Below are 14265 nucleotides of genomic sequence, written 5' to 3' on the forward strand. Positions count from 1 at the left end.
ATACTCAAATTACTACTTGTATATCTAATTGGCATTGCACACTAACGGCTCCAGAAATATTGGTTCCCCCCACCTCTAGTTAGAATGTATGTCAAGATATTTACATTTAGGTAATTTTTGTTTCTGCATTCAAATTCTTAACTATAAATACATGATACTTTATAACCAGAAAAATGAATGGATAAAGAAGATGTGGTTCATATTTACAATGGAATATTACTCAGTCTTCAGAAAAGATGATTTATCTACCATTTACATTGACAAGGATGGAACTGGAGGGTATTATGCTAAGTGAAACAAGTCAATCAGAGAAAGAGAGTTATCATATGGTTTCACTCATATGTGGACACAAGGAATAGTGCAGAGGACAATAGGGGAAGGGAGGGAAGACTGAAGGAGAAGAAATAAGAGACCGAGACAAACCATATGAGACTCTTGACTCAGGAAAAAAACTGAGGGCTATGGAGGCAGGTGAGGAGGATGCGGTTGGTTACCTGGTGATGGGCAACAAGAAGGGCACATGATGTGATAAGCACTGGGTATTACACGCAACGAATGAATCACTGAATATTAAATCAAAAACTAATGATGTACTGTATGTTGGTTAATTGAATTTAAATTAAAAAAAAAGAAAAATACTAAAATAGACAACTATAAATCAAACAATGTACTTTTATTAAAAAATGCAGTTGACATTTATTTCTTGTCTTGAAGGCTCCCAAAGAGGCAATTCCAAAGAATGCCAAATACTTTTTCCTCCTTTATAATGGATATTTCCTCCAGTCATCAGTGGTACTGGTTTGTTACTATGTGTGAAATTCATGGGCAACTCCACAACACAGGAGCTTCTACTGGTATCTTCACAGTAAATATGAAAGAACAAAGGAAACTATATAGGTCTCTCAAATAAAGGATGATTTAATGTGGAAAAAGAACTCTGTACAGAAAATAAGGAGGAAGGATGCATCAAGTCAGGTGTAGCTATTTAAACAAGGGCAAATGTGCATCCATTAGACTTAAGTAGGTAGCTCCTAACCTATTTTGTCTCACAAAGGCCTTTAAAAGGGATAAAGAGCTAAACAAACACAGAGAATTATGAAACGCAGAAGAAAATTCAGTTTAGGTTATTTTAACACTGCCAGCAGAATATCTCTGGAAAGAACAGCAGTATTAAATACAGTTACAGCTTTGCCGGTATTACCCACCAGGTGTGTGTTCTTCTGTGAGCTACCTGACTTCATGCTTCAGGTTTCCCATAAGAAAAACACTTACTCTAAGGATTGAATGGTTTGGTGCATTTAATAGCACAGTGTTTGGCACAAGATCATTATTATTTTATCATTATTACTGCCATCATTATGCAAGTGACCAACAGAAAACTGTATTTCAAAAGGTTCTGCAAACCCAAGAATTAAGTTACAAAAGGCAGAGACCCCTGTATCTTGGAAGAATAAAAATTTAGTAAACTTAAGATCTCAACAAGGTAAAAAGAAATCTTTAAAACTGGAAAGTCTGCTCAAGATAACTGCCAGTGGCACAGAACTAAAGCATTTCTAATTAAAAGAACACATTCATCCAGTATGACCTGCTTCCCCACTTCTGTTACAGATGCAGAAACTGAAACCCTGAGGGGAGGGGTCAGTAACTTAAAGGCTACAGAGGACTTCTACCCCCACATCCAAATAGTACATTCCAATTCACATGCATGACCTAAGTGACACATGTGTGCAGGTTTTCTTGGGGTGGTGGGGGACAGGGTGGGTGAAGTGAAAAGGGATGGAAGAATAAGGAAGAGAGGGAAATGCCTCAAGTATCCTGCGTGTGATGAGAACAGTGTTAGACTAAAAGGGCGTTCAAGAAATAACCAATTTCCCTTTATTATTCAATACTGATTAATTAATTTCTGATTAATACTTCTTAGTGGGCACCAAGGTGGCTCAGTGGGTTAAGCATCTGCCTTTGCCTCAGGTCATTATCCCGGGGTCCTGGATCTAGCCTCAAGTTAGGCTCCCTGCTCAGCAGGGAGTCTGCTACTCCCTCTCCTTCTGTGCTCTAATAATTAAATAAAATCTTAAAAAAAAAAAAACACTTCTTGGATTACATAAATAATCTCATGTATCATTAAAAGGAATCTGACATTAAACTATGCAGAACTAAAGTCAAAAGTCTATAGTTATACTCAACTATATATGGAAAATTCAAGGACAGACTGCTATAAGGTATTTCACTAAAAGTTACTTTTCATATAGAGTATTAAGTGTTTATGTCCTACAGTCAAATGAAATACTATAAATTCTTCATATGTCACTTTGTTTTCAAACTATAAAAAGCATAACCATGATCCAAATTATTTATTTCTGATTGTGTAGAGGAAGTCAAAGTCCCAAAGCTAGATCAAGGTCAGAATGACTCTGTAGATCTAACAGTTAACACATACAGTATGCAAAGTAACTGGGGGGGGGGGGGGCGCAGAGGAAAAAAGACAACAATCAAAAAAAGTGCCTTCAAACTCCCCACCCTTCCTTAAACATCATCTTATTCCAACTCATAATAAATGTGAGTTAAAGAAAAAAAAATGGTTTTAAAAAGTTATCAATTTTAATTAAATAAGGCAGCAGTTATAGGGGAACAATTAGAATATTACATGAATCACAGATCTGAAATTGTTTTTAATTAAGTAAGGGTATGAAATTGAAATGCTTTATTTAAAAATAACCTGATCCACTAATCCCTGACAGTCAGCATAGTGCTACAGTATTAACTTGGAAGTCAAATTCACCATTTCTAAATGGGGATATCCAAGCTGTAGACTTTCCACCTAAACCCTCATAGCCACTTTCCCAAATACAATAAGATTTTGTCAAATAAGTAAATATGAGGCCTATAAAAAAAAAAGCTGAAATATTTCTCAGTGCAAATATTATTTAAGGAACACTAAGTAGATAAATATTATTGCTTTTTACTCTAAATTCTCTCTAAAAAATTAATACCATTTCAAAACACCATCTATATCACAGCCTCTCAGTTATTATTAAATAGGAAAAACTATTAGCAATTAGCTTCTACTTTGTGAATTTACAATGCTATTTGTGTACTTATTTATTTGCCTTTCACATACCACGAAGAACACTATGTAAACCTAAAGTGGCCTTATTCTTGAAGTCCCAAAAGAATAACTAATGAACTGACCACAGGATCACCTTCCCCCCTACTAGGGGAATGTGTGTGGAGAGGAAACAAGATGCTCCTGTTTGTAATTCAAGAGTTTGGGTTCCAAAGAATCCTGCCCATCCAAGTGGGCATTCTTTTGAATCAACCATTCTATTCAAGCCACTCTAGCCTCACCACTCAGGAGAGCCACAGATATCACAGGAGAACATGTCCTGCAGATTAAGAGAGAGAGAGAGATTCTCTTGGCATAGATACAATCAGAAACTACAAAACTTAATTGTATATTCTCCTTTTCCCCTTAAGAAATGACAAAGAACTTTAGAACTGTTGGAGTACTGAAAGAAATAGATTTAGATTACTTCCATAGGGTTTTTTTTCTTTTTTCTTTTCTTTTTTTTTTCTTGTAAAATGGGCATTTTGTTTTCAATTTTTAAATATTTTTAAATAAAATTTATTTAATCTGACTGTAAAGGTCAAGAAATATAATAAGATGATAAAGGGAGGGGGGAGTCACCTAAAATTCCAAATCCAGAGACAACCACATTTTCTTTTTCTATTCAGAAGTATGTGTCTGCAACCATAAGAGACTCTTAATCTCACAAAACAAACTGAGGATTGGGTGGGGGTGGGGGGGGTAGGGTTGGTGGAGTTGAGTTATGGACATTGGGGAAGGTGAGTGCTGTGAAGTGTGTAAACATGGAGATTCACAAACCTGTACCCCTGGGGCTAATAATACATTATATGTTTACTAAAAAATTAAAAAAATTTAAAAAAGAAATATATAATATCCAAAATATGTAAGTAATTTATACAACTCAATAGCAAAAATAAAATAAAATTAAAAATTTTTTTTAAAAAGAAGTATGTGTCTGTTTGTAGTGATGGGTTAAGTGGCAGGCAAGGATGGCACCACTGATCACCCAATACCATTCATCACCTCATTTTCTAACCAACCTCTGATTATGTTCACAAATCTACTTTCTCCCTGAGGCTATGTGTTTCTGAGGATGCAGGTCCCAGTACCAACTAAGACGAACGATGACCCATTTAAGCTAATCGTGATGGTCTCATTTCCCTTGATATTGACTCATTTAGGTATGGGCTTATGTAAAACGCTGGCCCATGAACAGAGAGAAGGTCAGGATGGCATCTATTATAAGGCTTTTGGGGCAGGTTTTACTTAAGAGACATCCCGTGGGGAGAAAAAAACAGTCCTCTCCCAAGGAACTTAGTCACTGACTTACGACACTTGAACTTGTAGCAGCCACCTTGCAACCATAATAGGAACTAACCAAGAACAAAACAAAGATACACACTGCATCTTCAACCTTTTCCTACTGACATTTTTTTAAAATTCATACATACACAAACACACACCCTTCCTGACCCAACTTCCCCCTACTAAAACCCCTCTTCTCTACTCTTCTTCAATGCTAAACTTCTCAAGAGATGTCAAAACAAACTGTTTCCTCTGTTCAACTATGCATTCATCATTGACATTCCTAAGGCTTTCCTGATTTCTTAAAACTTAGGTTTCTTACATTCTATGGCTCCCAGGCACATTCTACATGTTGCTACTACAGAAAGTAATACATGCTATTACATGGCTTGTCTACTAGACAATAACTTGTAAGAAGTTCTATACTACCAATATCTATAGAAGTTCCTAGCATAAAAAGGCATAAATATTTGTTTCATTAATCAAACATAAACCCAATACCTAATACAAAGGCATACCACAAATGCTGAAATGAATTTACCAACCCTACTACTTATACACAACAAAAGCTGATTATGTATTTGTGTTTAAGTCTGGGGAGAGGAGCACCACGGAAAGAAAGATAAGAGACCAAAGTGCCTTGAAACTTAGAATCACAATTATTCCTTAGTCTCCAGAGATAAGAAAGCTGCTCAAAGTTAACTGAGTACAGGAACAGGGCAAGGGCCTGAGAAGCAAATGCAGGAAGGCAGGTCTCTGAGTCGCCTGCCATGCGGGTACACCGCTGCTGACCTGCTCCAGAGAGGAAAAGGGGTCCCAGCCCTCCTGGGGTCTGGAACAGACAACAAACCAGGCCTATAGCAACAGACACGCCAGGAGGGGCAAAACACATTTTTTAAAAACCCAAAGAACTATATCTAGAGTTTGAACAGAACTTGCGACAATCCTTCACCACAAAGAGACCATTAAATAGGCCAAATTAGAGTAGCTACAGACTCATCCCTATCATTTCATTTGATTTCTCTAGATAAAGGCTGGGAATGAAAGTATGCAACCCTATCAAGCTAAGCAAAATGCTTTTCTACTTCAAAAGTCTTCCATTAATGTGGAAAAAGTTATTTAAAAAGTCAGTGAATATTTTCATTCACCTTCTAATTAAGTGATAAATCTATCTGTAGGAGAACCCTGAACCATGCTGGGAATACTCCTCAGAAAAATTTAATAAATAAGGAAATGTTAGGTTCTTTGAAAATGAAAAGTGTCTTGGGCCAACATTTGATAACCACTTTGCATTTCTGAAAAATAATATTTAAGTGAAAAATACACACTAATGAAATCACTGATCTTACTGAAAACCACTCTAAAATGACAACCTAATAATTATAACCTCATAAATTTATTCAAAGACTAATAAATCTTTTATAGGCATATTTTATAACAAACTCTCTGATGCATAATTTCCTTCACGGATACAGCTGACTTCCAAAAGATGGTGGCACACTTTAAAGAAGGAATAAGGCATTAGGCATAGGAAGATACCAGTAAATAGGAAGCTGAGTGGGTGCCTATCACCATTTCTTCAACAGCCCCTAAAAGTTCACCTCTGAGGCCAAAACCCACTGCCCCCTTGGAATCCTGGAGGCAGGCAAGTCAGTAAAAAGATCAATGCGAAAAAAAGGCAAGAGAGAGGGGCAAAACACTTCCCTCACCACACTATTTAGTCTGTTACCATGAAGGTAGGATACTGTCAATGTCAATTGTCAGCTCCATTATATATAGAAAAAAAAAAAAGCCATGGATTGTTTCTGTCTCTTATTTCTATATATTTTTGTTTCTGCATTCAAATTCTTAACTATAAATACATGATACTTTATAACCAGAAAAATGAATGGATAAAGAAGATGTGGTTCATATTTACAATGGAATATTACTCAGTCTTCAGAAAAGATGATTTATCTACCATTTACATTGACAAGGATGGAACTGGAGGGTATTATGCTAAGTGAAACAAGTCAATCAGAGAAAGAGAGTTATCATATGGTTTCATCATATGTGGACACAAGGAATAGTGCAGAGGACAATAAGGGAAGGGAGGGAAGTCTTTTTTCACTTTTGAGTATAATTCCATGTTAAAGGGAAATGGGGAAATGGATTATAACTGTCTAATGTAACTCTGATCCAATCTAAGAAGTAACAAAAAAGTGAAAATAACTTCATCAGATAGAAGCTGGGAATAAAAACTTTATTACAAAAATATTCTTTTGAATACTTCCTAAGTTTCCACAGCATTAAGAAAATTATTTAGTTTTTAATAGAACATGATTCACACATAGGTTCAACTGCATTAAGGTAACATTTTCTAAACTGTGCCAGTGCTGAGAAAGAAACCTGCAGCCTGCCAACTTCACAGCATGCCCACTGTGCTCCTACAACAGTCATTAGCAACCAAGTTCCTGGCAACTCCTATTTCTGCCTTATGTTTGCTTTGGGGCAATTTTTATTACCCCATTAATATTCTCTAAATTGTCCCTGATCCTAAATACAACAAAGAATCTGTTCTAAAGGAGTGAGGATATGACGGAAAAGTATTAGATACATAAGAGGTCTAACATCTGGACAATCCAAATTACATTTTGCTCAATTCAATTCTAAGTCAATTACAAAGTAAAAAAGAAGTCACAAGATGAATTTTCTTTCTGTCCCAGGAGATGAACCAAAAGAATGACTTAATAAATTCAGCTGCTTCCCTCTATACTCATATCAATAATGAAAACAGAAAGCAGAATTTTAAGTGATCAAAAGTTTCAACTTACACATTTAACATAAGAGGTACAGCACATGTTCTCACCTTCACTCTCAAAAATTCCCAAGTTTGAAAACCACAGGACTAAAAGGAATCCATACCATACCACCACTGCAGCAACCAACCAAAAGTCTGCAACACACACAGCCAAGGCACATTCAATGTTCCATGGGAGATAAAACAGAAGATAAGTATCTTCAACATCAAGAAACTCACATTCTGGGGCGCCTGGCTGGCTCGGGTGGAAGAGCGCGTGACTCTTGATTTCATGTTGTGAGTTCAAGCCCCACATTGGGTGTCGAGATTATATACATACATAAATACATAAATAAATTAAAAGAAACTCACACTCTAGCCTAAAGGATGGTCAGAATGCTTGACACAACCTTTCTGAATGACCTACAGGTGCAAGAAGCCATATGATAAACATATCCACTGTTTCTTATGGCTAATTTTTCTATCTTGGCATAGGCATGTCATTTCAGGAAAATACAATACTTAGAAGTAACTGGCAGGTATATTTACATTTCAAATGTTCCCCCAAAACTGGTCAGGAGTAAGAATTAAGAAATGAGTCTGCCCTGATATTAATAAGCAAGGAGGGAGTGAACAGGTTACTAAACCTGCCAGACCAGAGTCCTCAACTATTACATACAGAATTGACTAGATGCAGAATGGAAAGTGCTTTTATTTCTTCAAAAGCCAATTCCAACCAACTGGTGATGACCACCTGCAGGCCTTTGCTGAGATGGTTAGATCCTTTTAGAAAAAAAGCCACATCCTGTGTTCCCTGCCATCAGAAGTTGGGTGTTTGAGTTCCTGCTACTGACTTAACATCAGAATGTTCACTGGGGCTGTTTTTCCAGTAGTATCAACGTGTTGCACATCCACATGCTCTCTTCAGTCTTCCTGATGATCAGTGGTTGCGGTTCAGTTCAAAGAGACTACAGAATGTGGCTGTGTAACAGAGCACTTCCCTCTGATTGTGAACAGATAGTACACCACACATGTATTAAGATGGAGCCAACACTTAACACATATTAATGCATTTATTGTCCAAATAGTCTCTAGGATATACATTCTATCACCATCATCATCCCCATTTTGAAGATGAGAAAGGGAGGCACAACTAGGTGAAGCAGCTTGCCCAAGGCTTCAGAGCAGGTAAGTAACGAGAGCCAGAACTTGATCCAAGGCAGTCTGGCTCCAGATCTCCCACTCTGAACCACCTTGCTTACTGCTTCTCTGTCAGCTGCACGCTGACTGAACCCGCAACTTCAGTTTCGTTAATGCTGTCCATGAGTAAGCCAGAAGTCTGGGTTTCACGGTGGCGTAAGTCTATTTCATCGGCAGTTCTGAAATGTTTCATCTCTTCCAGGGGCCTGGATTCTGGCAAAGAGTGCTCAGTTTCCCTTTGGTTTTGGGAGATTATTGGGCATTTTTTTTTTAAATTGAAAGTTTCATAAGTCACCTATTCCACCACATACAACAAACCCTCCGGGACACCTGGGTGGCTCAGTCAGTTAAGTGTCTGCCTTCAGTTCAGGTTATGATCCCAGGGTCCTGAAATCAAGTGCCATATGGGGCTCCTTGCTCAGCCAGGAGCCTGCTTCACCCTCTGCCTATCCTGCCTGCAGCTCTCCGTCCTTCTGCTCTCTGACAAATACATAAAATATTTAAAATAAAGAAGTAAATAGATACATAAATAAACAAATACAACCCTCCATCTAACAGAACCCTCAAGAAATGCAAGTTTTCAGATTAAAGCAATGCTCCCATTAACAGAACATTAGAAAATTGTTAGGAGCTGATTCGTTAACACCTAAGTCTTGGAGAGATCTCTACAGTGAAGAGAACTTCTGACAACTGGTCATTTTAAAGAACTTCGCAATCATTATTCTAAACATTATTTCTCACAATACAGGAGTGTAGAAGGCACACGACCTACAAGATTTAACTGAATCTTAGCATACTCAGAAACTGATTTTCTAAATACACACATTCTCCTACGGGGGGAAATTCCACTTCCCAAGTGATGTACTGAATATGTAGTCTTTTTCTTTTTTTTTTTTTAAGATTTTGTTTATTTATTTTCCAGAGAGAGAGAGAACACAGCAGGGGGAATGGGAGAAGGAGAGGCAGGCTTCCCACTGAGCAGAGAGCCTGGATCAAGCAAGACCTGAGCCTAAGGCAGACGCTTAACAACTGAGCCATCCAGGCACCCCTGAATAGGCAGTCTTATTAATCCTTACTAAAACAGATGTAAACTCGGCCCCCCAAAAATGGCTTCAAGGAATAACAGAACAAAATAACTTTTAAAAGAATTTGTTATATCCAAGTCCTAATCCAATGTGTACATTATCTTCAGGTGCTCCCACTGCACCCTTTTCCAGATTACTACACTTCAGATCGCATATATTTAACAAACCAGCCAGCTGGCTTGTTTCCAAATTCAAAATACATGGTATCATACGTAAAGAGCAACTCTGAGTTTTTTTATTTCCACTCCCGATACCAACAATGTAATAAATTTACACTCAAGCTTCAGATCTTTAAAGTACAGCATAAAAAAGAATAGAACTACATATGCAATAAAAATTAAATGAATATTAAGAGTATTCTGAAAGAATGGTAGCTCTTAAGAGGAAATCAGAAGTTTGAAAAAATACTCCAATTGCTGAATGATATTGGCGGTGGTTAACAAATTCTTTGTGTTCCCCAACAGTAAAAGAGGAGCCCGTACCCACATTTTATAATATGTATGGACTCCTATTTATCTGTATCTTGAAACTTCCTTGTTTTACATAAAATTAAAATTTTAAAAATCAAAGTTTTATTATTTTCTTCCAAATGAATCATCCGGCACTTCACCTTGGAGATCCTAATACTTATTTGAAAAATTCATGTTTTCTAATCTCCTATAGTCTCAAACTTAGAGCAACAAAATTAACCACTTTTCCATTTACAAAATGTTTTAAGTGAATTACCATCAGTAAGAATTAGTCATTCTTTTGACCACAGGTAAGGGCCAGTCCCTGCCCTCCCCACCCCCCAACTTCCACATTTTCCATTCCTAAACTTTGTTAATAAGGGGGCTGTCTGGTGAGCTTGGGTCATTTTTACAGCAAGAAGTAATGAACTAAGATGCAAATACACTCTAGCACCATAACCAAGAGAATGAAATTTGTATATATATGGTTTACTTTTCATTAGACAGCTCCTTCTAGACTTGACCCAATGCAACCTGCCAATTCCATTCATACTCTCCCTTACCCCTGTCTCTCCACCAGAAACTAGTACTATATGCATGAAGAGCCAAGGGCCAAGAAAACCAAGAGGAACAAATTAAGTTCACTTTTTGAAATGTATAAACCACATAACAACAAAACCACAAGAGGGAAACAAAAAACTAAGTACAGTAATGGTAGTAAATATTTTTATGACAATCCTGTTATTAGGTTACCCCTAGCTGTAAACTTCTCGCTCAGTTTTAGCTCTCTCCAGCACAAATTCATTCTCAGGCAGTAGGTCATGAGGCCGCTCTGTGTTTAAACACAACCTCAGCACCACTTGGCCACTTCCTAAGATTGCTGTTGCTCTTCACCCACTCATTACCTGTATCAAAACAGACAACCCTGGCTGGGTCCCCTTCAGCCCTCCGAAGCAACCCCTCTTGAGCGCTCCTTGGCCTTTTATGGTGGAGGCATGTGATGAGCGTATCTGCACCAGCTGTTCTTAATTACCTCTCAGGCTGGGGTGAATGACTCAGCAACCCAACTTTTTTAAGGAGTCATCATCCTACCTTGTTATCCAACCAACATACTGAACAATGGTAAACCACCAGACCCAGCCATATTAAACAACAATAACACACCATGCAATGCAGTCACTAAACCAAAGCCATCCCACTCCAAGCTGACTCACCAAGAGTCCTTTTCTCCCCAGGCTTCTTTAGCCAAAGACAGAAGTGGCAAGTGCCTTCAAGCCCAACCCAGCCCAGCCCTTGCACCACGACCCAAGACCAGGAAGAAGCCAGCGTGCCCACCTCTTTCCATTTCTCTGCTTGACCATGTGAAGCCCTCAAGTGCTCGGTCACCAACACGTCCGGTGTGTCCCCCCCACCTTGTCCTTCTGGACGGCTCTAAACGCAAAGCCTCCAGATAGACAGAAGGAGCGTTAAAGTATAGGAACAAAGACCCAGTAGTGGCATCCACCAAGGGTAACAGTCCCAACACGGATACAGTTCTCCAAAGAGATAAGCATCCCTACAAAACAGCCTTTGTTCCTTCGAGCATCGCACAGTAGCTTGTTTTCCCCCGACACGTCTTTCACAATTCCTACTACACTATACCTAAATCGGCCCAAGTTTCACGCAGAAGGCTCGCTGCACAAAGGCGTTCCGCACAATACTACTCAGTGACATAAACCGCCGCGCAAGAAGGAGAAGGCAGTGGCTCTCGTGCTCCCTTAGACAGGCACAAAGCGGGTGCCTCGGCCATGGGCGCCCACCCTCACCACACCGTGGGAGTCTTAATTACAGCGTGTGGGCAAAACTCCAACAAAGGGAGCTCGGCGATGTCCGGTCCTTCCAAACCCATCTCGGCTCAACCCAGCCCCGCAAGGTGGCATTTCTGCTCCGGCCACGACCTCGGCCATTCTCAACGCGACTCCACGCGCCGCAGACACCCAGGCCGGGCAGACCGGACGCGGGCAGCTCGCGGGACGCGTCGGGGGCGGCGGAGCGCGGTGGGAGGCGGCGGGAGGACGACACGGAGCCGGGGCCGGCCGGCCGCGCGGGCGGTGCTGATGTGTCACACGGTCCCGGAGGGCCGGGCTCGGACCCCGGCGCCGGAGAGGGGGCGGGGGACCGGGCGCCCCGCGGCCCCGGCCGCTTCCCCGCCCCACCGCGCCCACCGCGCCCGCCCGAGGGGAAAGTGCGGCGCGGGCCGGTCAACAACAGCGCCGGCCGCGCGCTCGCAGCCCGGGGCGCAGGCAGGTCGCCCCTTCCGGCCCCCGAGGCCACTTCCAGGAAGAGGGGCCGCCGCCGCCCCCCGCCCAGAAGGCCGCCGCCCGCCTCCCCGCCTCGCCGCCTCGCCGGCCCGGCCCGCGGGCGGCCCCTCACGGGCGGGCAGCCCGGACCGCGCGCCGCCGCGCGGACCCTCCCGGGAAGGACGCGAGGGACGCCGAGCCACTCACCAGAGCCGAGGCGCCGCGCGGCCCGACTGACGGCGGCGAGCGAGCCCAGCGGGCGGCGCGGGCAGCGGTCAGGTGACTCACTCCCTCCCCGCCGCCGGCCGCCCCCTTCCCTCCCCGGCCCTCCCTTCCCTTCCCCTCCCGTCCCCTCCCCTCCCTCTCCCTCCCTTCCCCTCCCTCTTTTCCCCTCCCCTCCGCCACCGCGGCGGCCGCCACCACCTCCTGGTGCCTAAACCCCGCCTACCGGAGGCCCCGCCCGGTGGGTCCGCCTCGCGAGGCCCCGCCCCGCCCACCCCGCGGCGCTAAACCCCGCCCCCGCCGGAGACCCCGCCCTCACTCGAGGCCTCAATCGGCGGGCTGCAGCCCGCTGGATTCCCCTGGCTGCGGCGGCTGCGGCGGCTGCAGCCGCTGCACCCTCCCGAGGCCGACGGGAGAGGTCGTGGGCAGGGACTGCGCGGGCCCGGAGCAGACCTCCCAGGGGCGGCAGCGGGGGGGCGGGGGGGGGCGGCGCTCGGCTCCCCTTTGCGAGGACAGTCCGCCGCCTACACGGAAAAGCCACCGAGGACCACCTCCTCCTCCTCCTTCCCAAGGGTGCACAGAAAGGAGAAGGCTGACGGCCTTGTGGACCCAAGCATTGCCAGGACGCTCAGAATTGAACGAAGCTGCCAAGAGCCCAGACGGAGTCCCACGGACAACAGGAGGTCCCTCCTCTGCCATCCCTTACTGGTGACTGGGCGCCCAGGTTCTCAAGGTGGCATTTGAGCTTGCTGGTAGGACGTATCGAATGCGTTCAGGATTTTGTAGAAAGCATCTGGCAGCCCTACTTCTGCTGTCTGACAAAGAAAATAAGGGCGTCCGCCTAACAGGTGTTCCCCTTTAGGCCGTGGCTGCCAGGAAACTTGGAGCCAGGTCCAGCGCCCAGTGGTGGCAGCCAGGTCAGCTCGAGCCCTGGTCAGGCTTTCCTCCTCCGATGCTTATTCTGGTGTTTATCCAATTGTCAGTTTTAAAACTCTGTCCCAAGCCATTTAGCACCTCTGGAGTGCAAAGCACTGTCTCTGCGAAAAGATACACACGAGGCAAAGCCCAAGCTTATCAATCTGGAGAGAGAACTGAGACTGTGCCAGCCAACCTGATTGGAGTTGGAATTGTCTGTGCAAGGGATTTTGCTGTTGGCTTTGAGTTCAAGCGGAGAGAGAGAGGAGATGGAGAGAAATCGGAGGCTGAAGAGCCGCAGCACCAGGGTGTGGGGACTCATTTTTTAACACAGGAGGAGAGCCCTGGAGCTCCCAGGACAAAAAACGTTACCAAGATAGTAAAGTCAGCTATTATCACTAACGTGACTGAATGTGTACTCACAGGTTAGGGACAGCGGAGTTTCATCCAGAATACGTGAGAAAGTGACAAGTGCAAGGAGTCAAGTGATTGTGCCTTCAAATCAGGGCAGGGGACAGCATTGCATGGGATCTTAACTGGGAAGACTGGAGCTCTGCAGTGTGCAACATGCTCTTAGGCCAGAGGTAGGAGGCCGATGGAATTCCAGACTGCCAGAGTTCACAGTGGGGGACAAAGAAATGCTGAGAAATGAGGAGAGAACAAAGACTATAAAAGGATTTCGGTTCTTCCACATGTTAGAGTTTCTAAGTCTTCACTCTCCTTCTACCTAAGCCAATGAAATTAGGTTCTTCTTTCCTCCCACACTTGTACAGTTGTTTTCTAGATGAAGAACAGATCCTCCCCTTTGGGAGGAACTCTTCCTCCTTTGAATGACAGTGGTGATATTTTCTAGCACAACCTCTGATTTGCTTCATTATTTGAAAAGTTTTACAAATGTGGTGAGGAGACCAAGACAGCTAGGAATGACTCTCCAATTTTAGTGTGA

The 14265-nt window shown here is 42.9% G+C and overlaps 1 protein-coding gene across 2 annotated transcripts in view; it reads right to left on the minus strand.

The window, feature by feature from the left end:
* The window catches only part of BACH1 (BTB domain and CNC homolog 1), a 40289-nt gene extending 27744 nt beyond the window's left edge, over positions 1–12545 (minus strand). Inside the window, exon 1 of one of the 2 annotated variants that reach the window (XM_082703311.1) lies at positions 12390–12545. The gene's annotated coding sequence lies outside the window, so the exon portion shown is untranslated. Of the gene's footprint in view, positions 1–11238; positions 12007–12389 lie in introns of those variants that run through there. The other variant, XM_082703312.1, reaches the window with a different exon arrangement.
* Positions 12546–14265: the final 1720 nt, after the last annotated feature.

Source organism: Mustela nivalis, assembly GCF_964662115.1.
Source record: "Mustela nivalis genome assembly, chromosome: 1".
Classification (NCBI taxonomy): Eukaryota; Metazoa; Chordata; class Mammalia; order Carnivora; family Mustelidae; genus Mustela; species Mustela nivalis.